This window comes from Dermochelys coriacea, chromosome 2 (assembly GCF_009764565.3).
Source record: "Dermochelys coriacea isolate rDerCor1 chromosome 2, rDerCor1.pri.v4, whole genome shotgun sequence".
Taxonomy (NCBI): Eukaryota; Metazoa; Chordata; order Testudines; family Dermochelyidae; genus Dermochelys; species Dermochelys coriacea.
The window spans coordinates 200,969,706-200,990,169 of NC_050069.1; the positions used below are offsets into that span (position 1 = coordinate 200,969,706).

Below are 20,464 nucleotides of genomic sequence, written 5' to 3' on the forward strand. Positions count from 1 at the left end.
ATGCCATTAAGCATTACATAAATTTTAGTAGATATCGCATAAGGTCTCAAATTACAGATTTATAAGAAATTACAGTTTAATGCTGTTAACATTTCAGTTCAAAAGTTGGAATGGCCATCTATGCTCTTTGCTTCTGAAAAACTCTGTCAGGGTGAACCGATTTAAAATCAAGGCAATTTAAATCACCAAGTGGAAAGCCTGGATTTAAATAATCTATTATAATCAACTTTTCCATTTGATCAACTTCATTTATTTTCTGAAGAAAGGTGTATTCTCATTGGTTGATAAAACCTTTAAAATATGTTGATTTACAACTAACTAGAGTCTTTACACTAGATTTGGAACATCTTTTTGCTAGCTAGGAGCATGCACTATAACTATACACATTTATTTAAGCAATTATACAATTTAATATTTTCAGAATCCTTGTAACTGTATATTTTTTGTATGTTAGAAAACAATGAATGATATATTACTTGCTGATTAGATAATTAAGTTTTTGCTCTTGATTTGTGTCAAGCTGCATTAGCATGGTAACGAAATTTAATTAAACACAAAACAGTTTATAACATCTATTTTTATTAAACTATAAATGTTTTGGGTACATAAACTTCAGTGTTTTTCCATGAACTGGAGAGTAAGTTTCGATGGTGTGTGCGCGCGCGGGGAGGTGTCATAAATATTCATAATTTGAGAACAGAGTCAATCAGAACTCAGGTAAGGAGAAGCTATAAAATAGGCGTATGAGACCACCCAGTTGGGCTCAGTGGATAATCCTGATGGGGTCTCCAGGAGACAGAGGACAGGTCCCAATGCCTCCAGTGACTTTGCCAGTCTCTTGCACTCAGTAGCAAACTCCCTAGATCTCCAACAGCCAAGGTCTTAATACAGCACATAAACTATTGTGCCCTATTTATAAAGCTTGACCTCAAAAGTTGGAATCAGGGGAAAAACATCTCTTTATATAGAAAGGCAGCCTATAACTCAAATATTTTTAATAGAGGCTCCAGGAATCACATATTTGTTTTTTTATTTAAATGTTAAGAGATTATAATAAATTCAAGTCAACATTTTTATTAAATTCAGATTTCCTTTTAAACTGTTTTATTTTTAAAAAGAAAAATTCTCATTTAAACAAAATCAAATTAAAAAATCCATTTTTTAAAACACAATTGATTTTTATGCATCTTGCAGTGTATTAGTGATTGCCAAGGATTTTCTGAGAAGTACAGGAAATTAAAGCAAATTTATTATCCTGCCCCTGCCAGAGGATCTCCGCTTTAAAATGATCTCTTCATTAGTTTACCAGGCAAGAAAACTTACTTTCTTACCAGAAATTAGAGTTGATTAATAACAAATATTTTAAAAGAAAGTTTTGAAGAGTGCACTTCAAATTATTATAAGCAGTTGTCTCCACTGAGGACTATTCATAAGTTACACACATTTAAACAGTGACAAAAAGAAATAATAGGGAAATCAATTACTTCCATGTAGCCGTCTTTCTTTAAAACTAATGTACTCTATAAATCCACACCCTTAGGTACTGGGGTTTATACACTGAAATCAGGTGATTCTGAGAAAGCACTTAAAAGCCCCTTTCACCAGAACTACCAGGTATATCTACTTTGAGGGTGCATTCAGCCTATTTTTAATTGCCTCTAACCCCACCTTTCTTATCATAATATCTTATTCAAAAACAAGAGGCAGAGAACAAGTGGTTGGCTACTGGTCCTGTGAGAATACATCTCTTAAATTACCCCAGTTCATGCTGGCCTGTTTATATTTGTCAAAGTGGTGAATATTCTGCAAAGATCACCATTATTGATGACCACGGAAATGTGAGTGCTGAATAAGTGATAAACAAAACTGATGTAGAACAAATGTTATTTCTTACACAAAATATAGAAATAAAAAAATACATTTATGTAAAACTACAGAACAGCATATAATGGTGATATAGAACCAAATAAAATACACCTGAGGGAAAAAAGGAATGGAATAAGATGGAGATGAACATGAAAAGCAGCTCTGGTAACACAGACAAGCTGTATTTGACATCCAATAAATTAGCAAGTCAGCAGTTTATAAAAAAGATGTATAATTTCCCCCAAGTTTCCACCTTATAATTACCAACAGGACAAACCAGTGAGAGAGCATGGTCATTTCTGCTGCTCTGGGTCTAACTGTAATTTAATACTCCTTTGACAATACTACCATCAAAGAACAACATCTATGAATATGATGGGCCAGATTCTCTACTGCAGAGAGATCTGTTCAGTTCAGAAAATGTGACAGCGGAATTCCAGGGGGCCACTACGATTCCCAAGTTCTTTACTCTGAACAGCTCCAGTCTGTAAATAAGGTAGAGGTGGTCTGTAGGCTGCTCCCATCTACACAAGCTAGCAACAGTCCCAAAAGGCCTGCCTGTTGAAAACTGCATGAACACAGCTGTGCTCTGGTCACATCCCCAGCCCACCCACTACACTGGGAGGCTGAGAGATTTGGTGGCACAGGAGCCAACTATGTCAGCTTTACACCAACAGAGCTTCTCTACTCCTGCAGGGGGAATTTTCAGCCGACTAGATTTATAGGGTATAGATCAGTGGTTCTCAAACTTTTTTTTTCCGCGGGCCACTTACAAATTGCTGAGGCTCTCGGTGGACCACTTAATGATCTTTCCAAATGTTGTTTGTACTCTTAGCTAACTCTTGTAAAGCCCTCTGGATAAAAGTGCTATATAAAAAAAAATTAAACTTTTTTTGTTCTACAAATAAAAGCGCACAACTCATATTTTAATATCAGTAGCCTTACCTTTCTAATATGATGGATGAGCCCTCTCTCCTGCCAACAGCAGCCACAAAGCTGAGACTAGGAAGGAGGGCCATTTCTCCCTGGCAGCCGCAGCCCTGGAGCTGGGGAAAGTCACCTCTTTCTCTGGTCACTTCAGCCCTGCACATCCAAAATCCCCCCCACCCCCTCTTCTCACCCCACTGCCCCCTCCCACCTACCCTCTATTCCCCCTAAGGCCACCTCCTCACCTTACATGTGCATCTTCTTCAGGGTCCAGGCACCTAATTAGTGGAACCACGCCTGTGCAGCTCCACTAATTAGGTAGGTGGCCCTTCATTCTTTCATACGTGGCCACCCAAATGCACACCTTAGAGGGAACTATCTGCAGACCACCTGAATGGAGTTCATGGACCAAAGTTTGAGAACCCTGGTCTAGATAGCTCAGGGGAGAGAATCAGGCCCTAATTTAACTGAAACATGAAATTCACAAAATTTAAAAATAGGCTAGGACTATTTGATCTCCATAAAACCAAGGAATGTTCAGAACAGAATTTGTAAAGGAAACTTTGAAAGGGATTGACATTTGGAAGAGGAAAAGAATCAGTTTATTCTGTGTTGGGTAGTAGGAGAATGGATATAAAAGGGGCAGTTACATGGGTGTCCCATTGTGGGCAAGACCACTACTCATCATCAAATATTCCTATATCTAGCCCTCTGTGCAGGAACTATGCCAATGTACAGTGCCTCATGTATAGTCACTTCTGTTTGTTATTGTTTCCACAAGTTCATAAGGACAGAAACAGGACAGAGGCCCAGTACAGAAGGGAAAGAATGGTGCATTATCTGACACATTCTGTTGGCATAAAAGAACCATAATGGAGCAGGCAAGGAAAAAACCAGTGGCCTGAGGTAGCAAATAATGTCAACTAGAAAGTGAAGTAGTAGTGACTCACATGTCAAATCAGCTTAGCCAAATCAGCTGTGCATTATCTGATCCAAAACATTTTGTATGTGAAATAAAAGCAAAGTTAGGAAAGGCCTGTTTGGCTACATAAAGAAGGAAGGATCTAATTAATAACAAATACAAATGAATTCCATCTGCTTTAGAAAAGGGCCATTTAAATAGTCAAGATAAACAACCAGATTCACAGATACATGGGAGGCGGTAAAAAGAATAAACACGGATCTTGGGAGATCTGTGAACACTGGATCCATTCTCAGACTGTTGCTCTGCATAGCTTCTCCATCCCCTGGACTTCACAATAAGATAGTTATATGAACTGTGCTACCTTTATCTTGCAGCTTAACCATGCCCCCAAAACAACCTCCAACAAGAGGACAGGATTCACAAAGCATTTGAATAAATCATGCAAACAACACTAATGGGCTTAATATTATCTTACACATGCAATTTTCCTTAGGGTTGGACAGGAATTACATCAGAGAGAAGGACCACCCGTACCAGCTCTTCTTGCAAAAGGGAGAGCCTGTTCCCCATGTTGTGTCTAAAGAGTGAAAAAGTGAGGGGAAACCACATGCCGAACTGGCACTCCCTACTTTCTACATCCCTGGGACATTTCTGGGTTTCTTCCACTTGCAGAAGCGGATGGGACTGTCAGATCTACCTATTTTGGGAATTATAATATAAAAAAAAGACCCAAACGTTTTCAAGAGTCATCTTCACACTGAAAGTATTTTGATTCCTAGCTTTGTACTCAGTTGCACAAGCAATATTTTTCCTCCTTTGTAAATGATGACCTTGTATTTATTTCACGTTCTCTAAATTATCACTCATTTAAAAACAATAAAGTTATTTGTATTTTTTTAAAAAATAACACCAATGTTTTGAAATAGGTCCACAATATTTCAGAGGCTGGTATAGAAGGGAAAGTATTCCTTGAATTAATGAGCAGTATTATAGGTCATGGGGACAGTCTTAATTTGTTATGCATATGCAACTCCCAATTTTCATTAATGGATATGGTGCATTAAGAACATTCTAGAAGATGTATTGAATAATTAAGCATTAATGCTGAAACATCACTTTAACTCACTTGACTTCCACTGATTTCCTACTTTTGTCAGTTTTTATTTCTTAAAGGAGAAAAATAGAATGAACCTATCATGTAAATGCATATTATGAAAGTTTACACATTGTTTTATTGACCAATTGATTGCAACAGCTCATACATTGTATGGTGTAAATACAGTACATATTTACTAAAGACTTTGTAAACTCTTCTTCAGCATATTTACAATAATTAAGTTGTGAAAAGCAGTTTCCGCACTTTTGCATGAATCACTTTTCTCATCTTATTTTCAATCTTTCCCATTACTTTATTGAAAATACCAGAAGAGCCTAATCCATATTGCATAATCAAATTTTGAATCTTGATTTTTTCTTTTTTGTATTCTAACAAAAATGTGAAGTACAAAACGGATTATACTTTTCTTAATCCAGTACTCCTCCCTCCACGTGGAGTTTAGTAATTTAAACTGTGTTTGACTATGCTTACAAAACACTGATTTCCAACGAAAGTTTGAAAAATGTAACAAAAATTTACCTAGTTATGTATTAATTACATGATTTTAAGAGAAAATAATATTTATAAAATACTTAATGATTTAATTACCCAGCATGTTTAAAGAGTAATCTGTGCTGAAAATTTAACATTCAAATATCTAGGAAAACACTAGATACATTTTACTATTTTATTATCTAGTGGTAATAGTGTAGCATTTTAAAGTCACACCTACAGCAGCTAAATTCTACTGAATTGCTTTTGTTTGCTACTTTCTAGTCATACTTTATATTTGAAAAATTATATATGTTGGCAGCAGCATCGTGTCAAACAGCTTTCTTATTCAGTGAAGTTTTTTTTTGTTTTGTTTTGTTTTTTTTAAACATTCTAATGAGATGAGTGTGCCAGGAATGTCAGCCAAAGTAATGAACCTTCATTATGTGAACACTGTTGAGCCAGTTCAAACAATCATGCTTTACAGAGAAAGAATTAACTAAGGTATTACTAAGGATAAAATTACTTTACATTCTTCCCCAGATAGAATAAAGAGAGGAAATAGGGATCTTTAAGCCCTGGTCTACACTACAAGTTTAGGTCAAATTTAGCAGCGTTAGATCGATTTAACCCGGCATCCGTCCACACGAAGCAATTTTTGTCGACTTAAAGGGCTCTTAAAATCGATTTCTGTATTCCTCCCCAACGAGGGGATTAGCACTGAAATCGTCATTGCGGGATCGAATTTGGGGTAGTGTGGACGCAATTCGACAGTATTGCCTCTGGGGGCTATCCCAGAGTGCTCCATTGTGACCACTCTGGACAGCACTTTGAACTCCGATGCACTAGCCAGGTACACAGGAAAATCGCCAGGAACTTTTGAATTTTATTTCCTGTTTGGTCAGCGTGGCAAACTAAGCAGCACTCAGCAGCACAGGTGGCCATGCAGTCCCCCCAGAATCGTAGAAAGTAGAATGTTTCTACGCTCCCTCTATCATCTCAGTCCCTGACGTTATCACAGAGTAGAAGGCGAAAAAAACCACACTCACGATGACATGTTTTCCGAGCTCATGTAGTCCTCCCGCACTGATAGGGCACAGCTTAATGCATGGAGGCATTCAATTGCAGAGGCCAGGAAAGAATTGCTGTGTTTGCTTAACAGCAAAAGTATCATGCCTCGCTAGCAATCCTACCCGATACAGGTCGCCGTGTCAGCCTTGGGCAGGGGCATGACCACTTTGTGAGCAGGAAGACCATAGATATAGACATTGCATTAGGTAGCTTCTGTAGCTAGAGAAAACGTTCCTGAGCATTTGGTAAAGTCTGTGGCAAAAAAAGAGAAGCCCCATGACACACCAAACTATTAATAATACACAACCACACATTACATAAAGTATAATAGGAACTATGCGAGGGATACATTCAAGTTTGTCAGGTTTCAGAGTAGCAGCCGTGTTAGTCTGTATTCGCAAAAAGAAAAGGAGTACTTGTGGCACCTTAGAGACTAACAAATTTATTAGAGCATAAGCTTTCGTGAGCTACAGCTCACTTCATCGGAGTGTAGCGTAGTGGTTATCATTTTCACCTAACACACAAAAGGTCCCTGGTTTGAAACCAGGTGGAAATAGGTCACTGTTCCTTTTTCTGACTCCCCTCCCGAATTTTTAGTCTTAGAACAGACTGTGCTGTGAAATTTTACTTTGAATTATATCAATTATGAGTTAAATAATATGGAAGCTCTCTCTAAATTATAGTCCCGGGTTCCTTACCCTTTCAGCTGCTCTGATAAATTAACATTTTTGTTAGGGGCGGGGGAAAATTTTCATGAAGCCTTTTATAGGGACTAAATGCTATCTAGGACTCTGAAATAATCTTAAAGTGGCCCATTGAGTGTACTCCTTCATTCTGGATTTGACATTCCACAAGGTGAACTGCTCCTTACTACTGTCCAGGCTTCATGAGTCATGGGAGCAAGGGGCAGGCTGGGGTAGGTGCGACAGCGCAGTGCTGCCGGCTGGGAGAGCAGCCTGAGGCAGAAGCCTCCAGCTCACATGATATTCCAGGCAGGACTGAATCTCCATGAGACAAAATTTAAAGAAGAGAATGACCTGGAGTCACTCCCATTCAGTGTTCTAAGAGGAGGATAAACATGTCTGTCCAGGCACCCCTGATCGACCTCACCAGACTTTCATGCTATCTTTCAACATTGAGGCTTGGTCTACATCACCAATTTATGTTCGCATAACTATGTCACTCAGGGTATGGAAAAGCCACACCCCTAAGCAACATAATTATATCACCCTAACCCCCAGTGTAGACAGGACTATGTCAATGCCTCTCAGGGAGGTGGAGTAAGTCAGCGTAGGTAGCAACTTCTCTAAGCACTTCACTAAGCTGCACTGCTGCAGCGCTACGTAAAGTCGTCCTTAGGTGTACTTAGCATACACAAATAAGAAAGATTAGTGTAAATGGGAGGAATACAGATATATTTTAATCTAGCTGAAGTAATGCTGTGTCAGTAAGCAAATGAACACCTTTGCTTGCCTCCAGCTATAAGGTCAATGTTAAATTTTAAGGTCTCAAGCCTACTGTCATGATGGATATCAGGTAAAACCTTGACAAAGCTAGTGGGTGGGACAGCGGTCCTTTATTTAGAAATAATGTAAGCAGCAGCTAAACTCCTTTTTGGAGTAAGGTAGCTGAAACAACTAGAGCCACTACCCAAAACACAGACCACATGCAAACCTGGTCAGAAGTGAATCTATGTTGGTGGTGGGATGTCACCGGGGACTGAATGCAAATGCAGGGGGCTGGGTACTCTTTGGTGTAGATATGTGTGTCTCTGTGCAGAAGCAGTTAGGATACAGAGAAAGCAACAGAAAGCCAAAGAGACCGCAAGAAAAGCACTGGTATAGAGGCCTGAAAAAAAAAAAACCAAGAAAGCTTCACAGGCAGAGAACTAGCTGGAAAGACGTTTGCAATTGTGAGCAAGGAAACTGCCTCCTGTTTGATTCCTACTGTGCTCAGGAAAACAGTACTGTGTGTACATTCCTAGTGAAAAAAAACAGTATTATATCAAAGAAATACCTATATCCATCATCAATTTCCCCTGCTAAGGGAAATAACCTGCAAGTCCCCAAATATTGACTAATCATTTGGGTCAATTCATAGCAATATGATTACAAATAAAAAGTTTCAAATAATGCAACAATGCTACTTATACTATTTTAGCCAAGTATAAAAAATAAACTAAAGACTAATTTTTCCTAGCATTTGTAATTAACTTTGCAGCACAAATGTTTTAAGCTTCTTTGATCTTCATCTATAAATTAAAGTTATGCTTCAGTTTTTCTTAATATATATCTGTTAGTACAATGCAGTTTATTTTAATCTCACTGAAACTGATTTAAAAACTATATCAAATGGTATACATAGGTTTATTTTCTTTAAGCACTTGCAACATTTTTAGAGTTAAAAGTTGAATAAAGTCACACTATTTTTGAAATTTGACTGTACTTCAAACTTCAACAACTTTCATGTAAAATAATTGTTCCCTGAAAATACTGATTTTTTTTTTAAACACACACACACACACACACACACACCAGTGTCAGTCAAGTAAATATGGAAAGTACTGATATAGTCAGTAAGTTTCTTAGAACCTTCTGCAGTGTTTGTCAGGCACAGCTGAAGACAGAACTATGAGGATTCTGATTTTGAGTTTGCTGGAGTTGTCAGGAAGAGAGTAAAATTAAAATTTGGTGTATCTACATGTTGAAGTCCATGTGGATTTTGTTTTAAAAATCTCATGATTAGGCATTTAAATAAAAGTTATGTAAGCATAAGAGATGCGGGGGAAGGATCTTGGTTTTTCTCCCCAACACCAGAGCTCATTTACACTATATAAACTTGAGTTAATCGAGTTACGTCAGTGAAAATTTGGAGTAACCAAGATCAGAATGTGGCCATCTTTCTACCACGCCACCATTTACCTTAAAAACTGCAAATGTTTCCTGAATGCATTCAAAGGTTCCTTGCTTTTTAACTCTTACTCTATATAGACCTTCTTGCAAATACAAGAATATATAGATCTAAGAGGGCCACTTCCTAATCTGCAGTTCTCTCTCGAGAATCTGTTAATGTATGGGGTAGCTGGATAACTGACTGCCCTACAGCACATGGACGGTTTTTCAGTAGAATTCAAAGTAGCATTTGAATACTCTTGATTCCTTTTAAAAATTACATTCTTCAGCCTTTAAAAAGATCCCTAACTACCAAAAAATCAAAGCATTTTAATCTTAACTGAATGTTAAAACTGGAGAAAGATGTCTGATGCTGTAGTATCTGTCACACTATTTCACTGATTTAATGTGCTAAAATAACGGCTAGAATAATAATTTGAGAGAGGTTGTCTACCTGAACCAAATTGTGTTTTTCTTAAAAACAGATTCTAGAAGCAATATAAAAAAACCTGAGACATAAGGAACCTTTCCTTTCAATGTAGTTTTCCTGATCTGCACAGACTTTCAATTTAACTAGCCTACTTTGTATTCATTTGAAAATCTGAATGCAAATGCCTGTTCAACACATCTGCCATTATGTTGAGTTCCTCATACTGCTTTTATTGATAGCAGTACTGCACTGCCCTCAGACTCTACCCTTTCAGATTCAGTGACCTATTCCTTGTATCCAATTATTTATACAAGTGACCACTGTTGTGTCATTTGACAATTAACAAGTATTGTCCTTGGCTAAAAGGTTCTGCTAATAGCAATTGCTCTTGGTTCTTCTAGGAAATTGTAACTTTCTGCTCAGGATCATGTTTCCTGGTTTAATCTGCCCTGTGTGTGCATCCCATCTGAACTAGAGCTGAGCAAATAATGGATTGTTGTCGGCAATATTGAAAAGCTACAAAAAAATAATCAATTTTAGGTGACATGAACTGTTTCATTCAACTTGAAAACAAAATGTTTTGTTTCAAATGAGCGTTTTTAAATATTTGAATTTAATAAAATTAAGTCAGTTTGAACAAAAAAATCAAAATATTTAGTTTCAAAGTTTTTAGATTCTTTTCAAAATGAATAATTTGGCAAAAACAACATGAATTCATTAAAGGTTTCAGAGTTACAAAATCTTTATTTTTTGCTGAAAAGTTTTGGTCAATATGTTTCACCCATCTCTAATTTGAACAGGCTTGCATATGATTTCACAATACTTTGTCATAGGGCTTGAAAAAAAATCCTCTCCCGCACTTAGCAGCAATGGGTGGAAAACTTTCACTGATAAATTTGGTGCTTAATTCTGTGTAAATTATTGACCTAAAATTGTATTAAAATTAAAGCAAGTTTTCACCTCTTGGGTGAAAAGACAACCTTCCAAGAATGAACCGAAGAACCAAATATAAAGCAATATACTGTCTTCCTGAGTCTACAGAAAATGATGCTACATACAGGAGCAGAATTAAACTTAACATGAACTTCATCTTTTTACTACTGTTATTCAAAACCATACGACAAAGCACAAACTATCAATGATATTGATTTGACTGATTGATAAGGCTACTTCTGGAGAAATTTATGATGGGAAACAGCAATAAGTCACTGCCGTTATTCAAAAGTGAAGATCTAAACACAGTTCCCAAGGAAAAGTAAAGTAGAGGATCAGAGACTTTTTAAATCTCCTTTGTAAAGCAGCAGGCAGGTAGGTAACGAGAGAAGTGCACGGATGTGCAGTGTATACCATCATAGCAGCCACAAGATGGAAAGAAGAAACAGCTTCTTCCTTCCAGCTGGAGACAAATAGAACTTCAAATTCCTAAGATATTTTGTACTCAGAGGCAATCTTCCCAGAAGAGTCAAGATGGTAAGGTGTAGGGGCTACCCACCAAGGCGTTGTCCCTAGATCTTGTTGATGTAGCCATTCCCTCATCGTTCACTAGTTTTGGCTAGCTGGTTTAGTCCTCCAGGTCTTAGACATATGGTAATTTTTGAAGTTTTTTGCCACGTGTGGAAATTACTATTCTCCTGTCTTTACTGAAATAATAATCTTACTATTTCTGGTAATACTTATTCTTCATCCTCTCCACTGCTGGTGGTTTTCACAGGAGCAGGAATACTTGTAATAGTGTGATGAGAAGACTAGGCCAGCTAATTTTGTGCTTTTTGCCATCCATTATATAACAAATTAGCCAGTGAATCTTCTGCACCATCCCTGGTGAGATCACCGCTGTTGATAGTATCTGTTGAACATATCAATTAATTATTTTTGTCTACTATGAATCCATACTGAACTATTGAATACTTTCAGTGTTGCTTCTTGTGCTGAATGAAATGACTTTGACCTAATTAGGATATCATCCAGAAATTCACTAGCGTGCAGACCCCGAATTTGCATGGCTATCAGAACTTTTCTGAATACTCACAGTGCAGATGAAAGTTCCAACAGGAATAATATATAATGGCAGCATTGGTTTTAGTACTCCAATCTCAGGAGTATTGGATGGGACACATCAGCATGAGGTTTGTTTCAGTCAGAACTATTATTTGTATTATGATAGTATCCTGGGGCCCTCATCAGTATCAGTAGCAAATTTTGCTCGATTCTGTACAAATACACTGGAAACCCACTTCTCCAGGAAGTTTGCAAACTAATTTAAGACAAGAAACAATGAGCAAAGCTACAAACAAGAGGATTCTTGAAAAATATGTAAGTAAATAAATAAATATGAGCAATTCCCATTCTCCTCTACAACATTAGATTGACAGGTTTTTCATCTACCATCTGACCACAGTGGAAGTAAAGCTTTCTGTCAAGATTCCAAGAGATATATAGTCTTTAAAAGAATGCCAATCAGCAACAGCTTCAACCACCTCCAGGATGTGCAAGCAGATAGGCAGTTCTCTCAATGCAGGACTGACAAATAAGTAGTGATGTGAGAAATAAGGTTTTTCTATTTTTCTTTAAATGCTATTGTTTTCTAGGGGCAATTACTAGTGAAACATATATGATCTGCCATACAGTGACATTTATTGTAGTGTTGGAATTAGTGATATCCTTAAAGGGTTTGCTTTTTTGCAGAAGGATTTTCCCTTTTTACAAAAAAGAAAAAGGAGTACTTGTGGCACCTTAGAGACTAACAACTTTATTTGAGCATAAGCTTTCGTGAGCTACAGCTCACTTCATCGGATGCATCCAATGAAGTGAGCTGTAGCTCACGAAAGCTTATGCTCAAATAAATTTGTTAGTCTCTAAGGTGCCACAAGTACTCCTTTTCTTTTTGCGAATACAGACTAACATGGCTGCTACTCTGAAACCCTTTTTACATGATATACTCACCAACTCAATACGAAATTTCCCCTTAGGTGAAACATGTACAAAGATTGGAGGAATGCCAGCGTAGGATAGTTCTTACTCCTCCCTTTAAAAGCATATTTCTGAGCTGCTTAAATGCAGAAGAATATTTACTTGGTTGATTATAGTTTGGCTGTAGTTATAAACTGTAGATTTTCTTTTAATATTGATTACCCTTCCATCTCTGTGATTGTGTGATCAATGTTAGTCTGTATTGCACAGACCTCTTAGTGTGCTTGCCTATGTGATTCTGTGGAACTGAATTTCCTATTCAAAGCAATTCCTTCTTATGGTGGTTTACCTTTGATATAAAAATAAAGATGTCTTGTGTTGTTTCATCCTGTTTCTCTTTCAAAGCAATGTTGATATGGATACTTGATCCACTTTGAATTAAATGATATGCCCGATCAACAAAACCTGATGATTAAGGATATGTCCAGTGGCAGTTAATTGCCTGCTTATCTTTAACCGCCCGTAGGATACATTAAAGAGCTGTTGGAGGTCACTGCATAAAAACTGGCAGAAAACAGCTGTCTGGGAAAAGCAGCAGCCAAGTGTCTGAAGTGAGACACAGAACTCCCTATGCACAAGGAGCTGGGGCAGTGACCCCAAAAGAAAGACTAGTGGCAGACCTTGCTAGGGAAAAACTGTAAAACCCTGATGAAGGTCCGGGAAGGACTTGCAGAGCCTGGATGCATGGACAAAGTGTTGACTGTATTTTAGTATAATACACCAAATACTTAAATGGGATATTTTGATTTGGAGCACTACTTATGTGCTACTCAATTACCCCAAGGGCACTGCAAGAGGGAACTCTGAGGCAAGGTTACACCTCAAAAAGGTCCAAGGAGAACAAACCTATTACAGAAGTCAAATTCTGACTCAACTTGCATTCAATACAATGTACAAAAGCCAGAGTAAAATATTCATGAAACAAGCATGTATCAAGAAATGTTCTATACTAAATCCACTCTAATTTGATCTGCCTTTAGTGATGTGAGCCAAAAATCGGGGGGAGGAGGGGGAGCATGACTATCCCCCCCAGCTCCAAGTCATCTCCACAACACAGACTTACAAATGCAGCATAAATCCTGTTCACTGCAGACACTTATTTCGACTACAATCTGGAATACAGTCAGTGGGGAGGGTCAGGGTTGCCCTTCTGCCTTCCCACAGTCAGTCTGCAGATGTAGAGAAGGTAGGTAAAGGACCTCCTCTGCCACTCAGGTCAAGTAGGAAGCCTGTAGTGGAGAAAAAATAGTAATGAAATCCTGCTACAGATAGAGTGACCATATGTCATAAAAATAAAGGGAAGGGTAACCACCTTTCTGTATACAGTGCTATAAAATCCCTCCTGGCAGAGGCAAAACCCTTTCACCCATAAAGCGTTAAAAAGCTAAGATAACCTCGCTGGCACCTGACCCAAAATGACCAATGAGGGGACAAGATACTTTCAAATCTGGAGTGGGGAATGAATCTTGACTTGGTGGCAGAGTGGCGGGATATTTTGAACCAGAGATCATTTTGAACCAGAAGCACAGCAGGATTTTAAAAGGTTTTGTAAAAGGTGATTGCAGTTGTAGATTCTGTCTCTCTACCTCGGGGACAGAGCAGCAGGCATAACAAAAGGATTTTTCTGTAGGCTGAGAACAGCTGTCAGAGACAAAGGTACTAGGTTACAGCACAGCAAAATTTTACAAGCCGTTTTTTTTTTTCTAACTCTTGGATGTAAAGTTAGTTAAAAACAGAGAGGTTAGGACGACAGACTGCACTGTTCAACAGAAGCTGGAATTAGCCAGATTTGAGGCTGAGGAAAAACAAAACATGAAAGACAAGTAGAACTCGGGCAGATGGAAACGGAGGCAAAAGAAAAAGAAATGGCAGCCAAAGAAAAAGCAAGGGAGGCGGCCTACAGGAGAGAAATGGAGGCAAAGGAAAAAGAGAGAAAGCATGCTGAGGAGGCAAAGCGTAAAGAAATGGAGGAGAAGGAAAAAGAGAGGAAGCATGCTCTGGAGATGGAGAAGGAAAAGGCTCAGCAGAATATACCGAATAACCCTAACAATCCTTCCCTAACGGATCCACAAATGGGAGCGAATATGTCCATAGTATGATGAATCCAGTGATATTGCTGAATATTTTCTCACCTTTGAGAGACTGTGCACACGCCATCAAATTCCTGAAGCTCACAAGATGACCACATTGGTCGCAAAATTGACTGGAAGAGCTCTGGACATATTCAATAAGATGCCTATTGGTGAGGCTTCTCACTATAATAAATTCAAGGATTTGATTTTAAAACAATTTCAAGTTACACCAGAAACTTACAGAGTAAAATGTAGAATCCTTAAGAGAGGACCTGGACTAAGTAATGTGGCTTATGTAAACCAGATGACAGATCTATTTGATAAATGGCTCAACGGACAGGCTGTAACTAACTTTGGAGGAATGCAGGATTTGATGATACAGGAGCAATTCCTGAATATGTCTAAGGAGAATATAAAACAGAGTTTATGGAATAAGAAAATAGACTCAGCAGAAAGTCTTGCTTCTTTTACTGATCAATACGAGCAGTCCCAGACCACCAGAGAGGAGGGGCAAGCCGGAACAAAACGGTTGGAGGGAGGAGAGAGGAACAACCCTGGTCGCAGTTGGAGCAGATACCAGAAGGGACAACCTCAGACCACACCCTACTACTGGGGGCAGTCCAAGGCCCCAACTACACCCCAAGGAACACTCCAGACACCTTATAGTACCGCCACACCGTTCTCCAGCAACCCACCTTGCCCTAGTGACCCGTCAGCTGGACGATGTTTTAAATGTAACGAGCCGGGGCATGTAAAGGCCAACTGCCCCAAGAACCCCAACAGATTACAGTTCATTGCACCGGAATCTCACCATAGGTCCTCAGGCCCAGATGCCTCCCAGATACGCTCAGAGCAGAGGGAAACAATGTGGGCGGGAAGAAGGTCACAGCAAGAAGGGACACCGGAGCACAAATGTGAGCTATTCATGCTTCCTTAGTGGACCCCAATTTAATCGACCCAGAGGTCCAAGTGACGATTCAACCCTTCAAGTCAAATTTTTGACTTGCCTACAGCCAAGTTGCCAGTCCAGTACAAGGGCTGGTCAGGAACATGGACTTTTGCAGTCTATGATGATTATCCCATCCCCATGCTGTTGGGGGAAGATTTGGCCAATCAGCTAGCCAAGAGGGCGGGAATGGTCACCCGCAGCCAGGCTAAGCACGCTGTCACACCTAGCTCTATTCCGGAAACTTCTACCAGAACCTGGTCAGAGGTGATGGAACCGGACCCCATGCCAACATCTACAACAGCAGTAGTGGACCCAGTCACAGGGACCCAGACAGAGCCAGTCTCAGAACCGGAACAGGCAGAACAACCAGCACCAGATCCATTGCCAGCACTGAACCCAGTACTTGCAACCCCAACACCAGAAGGCCCCACCAAACCTGCACCGGCAGCAGCAGATAACCCTACATAAGAGGCTCAGCCGGAGCCTGAATCCCAACACAGTGCGCCAGCGGAGAGCGGTTCACAGTCAATGGAAACAGCCCCATCACCTGCTTCCAGAGGGACCAAGCCCAGGTCCACAATCCCCATTCACGGTCCAAGAGTGCCTGGGAGCTGTTAATTATCTCATAGCATTCCCCACCTCCAACCGAAAGCCTAAGGTGTACCATATTAATTCTCTAAAGCCCTTTTATTCCAGAGAATTAAAGGTTTGTCAGTTTACAACCCAGGGAGAAGATGACGCTGAGTGGCCTGAAGGTGTCTACTACGAAGGAAAAAGTGCTGGTGGCGTGGAAGAGGTGAACCTCTCCATGACCCTTGGGCATACGCAGCGACAGCAGATCCAGGAGCTGTGCACTAGCTACACAGTGACGTTCTCAGCCACCCCAGGACTGACTGAATGGGTATACCACTCCATTGACACAGGTAATGCTCACTCAATTAGAGCCCAACCTTACCTGGTGTCTCCTCAAGCTAAAACTGCTATAGAAAGGGAGATCCAGGATGTGCTAAAGATGGGTGTAATCTGCCCCTCTGCAGTGCCTGGGCATCTCCAGTGGTTCTAGTTCCCAAACCAGATGGGGAGATTCGTTTTTGCGTGAACTACCATAAGTTAAATGCTGTAGCTCGCCCAGACAACTATCCAATACCACGCACAGATGAACTATTGGAGAAAGTGGGATGGGCCCAGTTCATCTCTACCTTGGACTTAACCAAGGGGTACTGGCAGGTACCGCTAGATGAATCCGCCAAGGAAAGGTCAGTCTTCATCACACATGTCTGGCTGTATGAATTTAATGTGCCCCCTTTCGGGCTACGGAATGCACCCGCCACCTTCCAAACATTTGTGGATGATCTCCTAGTGGGATTGGGAGAATATGCAGTTGCCTACCTTGATGATGTGGCCATATTTCGGATTCCTAGGCAGAACACCTGGAACATCTACAAAAAGTCTTTGAGCGCATAAGGGAGGAAGGACTAACTGTTAAGGCTAAGAAGTGTCAAACAGGCCTAAACAGAGTGACTTACCTTGGACACCAGGTGGGTCAAGGAACTATCAACCCCCTACAGGCCAAAGTGGATGCTATCCAAAAGCGGCCTGTCCCAAAGTCAAAGAAACAGGTTCAATCCTTCTTAGGCTTGGCCGGATATTACAAGTGATTTGTACCGCAATACAGCCAAATCACCGCCCCGCTGACAGACCTAACCAAAAAGAAACAGCCAAATGCAGTTCAGTGGACTGTACAGTGTCAGAAGGCCTTTAACCAGATTAAAGCGACACTCATGTCTGACCCTGTACTAAGGGCCCCAGACTTTGACAAACTGTTCCTAGTAACCACAGATGCATCCAAGCGTGGTGTGGGAGCAGTTTTAATGCAGGAAGGACCAAATCAAGAGTTCCACCCATTGTGTTTCTCAGCAAGAAGCTGTCAGAGAGAAAGCCACTGGTCAATCAGTGAAAAGGAATGTTGTGCCATTGTCTACGCTCTGGAAAAGCTACACCCATATGTTTGGGGACAGCATTTCCACCTGCAAACTGACCATGCTGCGCTACAGTGGCTTCATACCGCCATGGGAAATAACAAAAAATGTATTCAGTGGAGTTTAGCTCTCCAAGATTTTGATTTCAACATCCAACACATCTCGGGAGCTTCTAACAAAGTGGCTGATGAACTCTCCTGTGAAAGTTTCCCAGAATCAATCGGTTAAAATCGTCCTTGACATGTGGAAAATATTGTTAGTCTTTATAGAGTTAGTAGTATATTTAGAGATTCATGTGTCTTATTAACTCTGTTTTCTCCTAGAGCTCCAGGAAGAAATCACAGCCAGTGTTTCACCCTCTCTGTGATTTGGAGGGCGTGTTCTAAAAATAAAGGGAAGTGTAACCACCTTTCTGTAAACAGTGCTATAAAATCCCTCCTGGCCAGAGGCAAAACACTTTCACCTGTAAAGGGTTAAGGAGCTAAGGTAACCTTGCTGGCACCTAACCCAAAATGGCCAACGAGGGGACAAGATACTTTCAAATCTGGGGGGGGGGGGGGGAGAGGACAAAGGATTCGTCTGTTTGTGTGATGCTTTTGCCGGGAACAGATCAGGAATGCAGACTTACTACTCCTGTTAAATTAGTAAATAATCTAGCTAGAAATGCGTTAGATTTCCTTTTGTTTAATGGCTGGTTAAATAAACTGTTGGATGGAATATATAATCTTGTTTTTGTGTCTTTTTGTAACTTAAGGTTTTGCCTAGAGGGATTCTCTATGTTTTGAATCTGATTACCCTGTAAGGTATTTACCATCCTGATTTTACAGAGGTGATTCTTTTACCTTTTCTTTAATTAAAATTTTTCTTTTAAAAACCTGATTGATTTTTCATTGTTCTTAAGATCCAAGGGTTTGGGTCTGGGTTCACCAGTACCAATTGGTGAGGATATTATTATCAAGCCTTCCCCAGGAAAGGGCTTGGGGGCATAAATTTTGTGGGGAAGACGTCTCCAAGTGGGCTCTTTCCATGTTCGTCGTTTAAAATGCTTGGTGGTGGCAGCATTCGGTTCAAGGACAAGGCGAAGTTTGTACCTGGGGGAAGTTTTTAACCTAAGCTGGTAAGAATAAGCTTAGGGGGTCTTTCATGCAGATCCCCACATCTGTACCCTAGAGTTCAGAGGGGGGAAGGAAGCTTGACACCATCCATCCCATTTTGGCCAGGATAGTCCCTTTTTTAAGCCCTGTTCTGGCTGTCATGACTTTTTTTGGGGGCAAAAGTGGACATTTGTCCTGTTTGCTCTTGCTGATCAGTTAGCAAAAGCAAATAGGACAAATGCCCACTTTTGCCAAAAATGTGGGGTGCACATCCCTAGCAGGACGTAGAGGGCTGTGCCACGGTAAGAGACAACACCAGTTCTGCAGGGGTTTGGGGAACAGGGCTCCACCAAGCACTGACGCCAGCTGCATGGTAGAGAGGTAGGCTTCTGGCAAGCAGCAGCCAGCCATGGGGCGGGGGGGGGGGGCGCAGACAGGGCTCAGATGATGTGCGACACCAGCCCCATGCAGGGAGCAGGCTGGGCTCAGATGAGAGCCTGCCTGTGTGGGAGGCAGGGCTCAGGCCAGCGATTCAGGTCAGAGCCTTGGGGGGGCAGGGAAGAGGGTATGGCCCAGCCCCATGTGCAGGGGTGCAGGGCTCAGGCAACCAACTCAGGCCAGCACCACACAGTGTCCCATTTTCCCTTTGCTTTAGTACAGAGTATTTCACTTCTGACCCAGCCAGTCCAGCAGGGATCAGCTCTTGGCCTAATCTATTTAAAATGTTTATCAGTGACCGGGAAGAAAACAAAACTCAAACAAAACAGACAAAGTTTGCACATAACACAGATGTGGGAGTGGTAAGTAATAAAAAGGACAAGTCGCTGCTACAGCGCAATCTGTAATACTTGGTAAAAGGGGCACTAGCGAACAATGTGTGTTTCATAATGGCCAAATGTACAGTCGTACATCTAGGAATAAAGAATTCAGGCATACAATGGGAGACTATCCCGGGAAGCAAACCCACTGAAAGAGACTTGGGAGTCATGGTGAATAAGGAGATGAACACTAATCACTCATGCGACATGATACCCAAAAGGACTTAAGTGATATTAGGGTATATAGTCAAGGAATCTCAAGTAGGAGTACAGAGGTTATATTATCTCTGTATTTGGCACTAGAACAACTGCAACTGAAATACAATGTCCAGTTCTGGTGTCCATATTCCAAGAAGGATGTTGGAAAAATTAGAGAGGATTCAGAGAAGAGCCACAAGAATTAAAGGATTGGAAAATATGCCTTATTGTGATAGACTCAAGGAGCTAGATCTATTTAGCTTACCAAAGAGAAAGTTCAGGGGTGACTTGACCACCGACTATAAATACATACATGGGAAACAGAAATTTGATAATGGAGGGCTCTTCTATCTGGCTGCTAAAGGTATAACAAGATCTAGTGGCTGGAAGTTGAACTCAGAACTAGAAACAAGATGCAAACATCTTAACAGTGAGGGAAATTAACCATTGGACAACTCACCATCCATGGAAATTTTCAAATCAAGATTTGATGTTTTTCTAAAAGATATGCTCTAGTTCAAAAAGGAACTAATTCAGGAAGTCCTATAGTGTTAATGCAGGAGGTAGGACTAGATGATTACAAAGGTCCCCCTTCTGGCTTTGTAATCTATGAATGAATGTTTCATTAACATTGTTACAGTTTGCATTTAATTTATTAATATCAACTTTGTGTATTGGAGGAGGCT

At 40.3% G+C, this 20,464-nt stretch overlaps 1 protein-coding gene and 2 long non-coding RNA genes across 5 annotated transcripts in view; 1 reads left to right on the plus strand and 2 right to left on the minus strand.

Moving 5' to 3' along the window:
- Positions 1–20,464, minus strand: part of UBE2E2 (ubiquitin conjugating enzyme E2 E2) — a 341,147-nt gene that overhangs the window by 254,338 nt on the left and 66,345 nt on the right. The gene's annotated exons all lie outside the window — the stretch shown is intronic.
- Positions 3,783–16,938, plus strand: LOC122458951. The gene is made up of 3 exons (XR_006279321.1): positions 3,783–3,797; positions 14,488–14,491; positions 16,702–16,938. It is a non-coding gene; the product is annotated as an uncharacterized LOC122458951 (long non-coding RNA).
- LOC122458952 lies at positions 8,900–15,141 on the minus strand. Its single transcript, XR_006279322.1, has 2 exons — positions 12,620–15,141; positions 8,900–12,394 (listed from the first exon to the last, which is right to left on the minus strand). It is a non-coding gene; the product is annotated as an uncharacterized LOC122458952 (long non-coding RNA).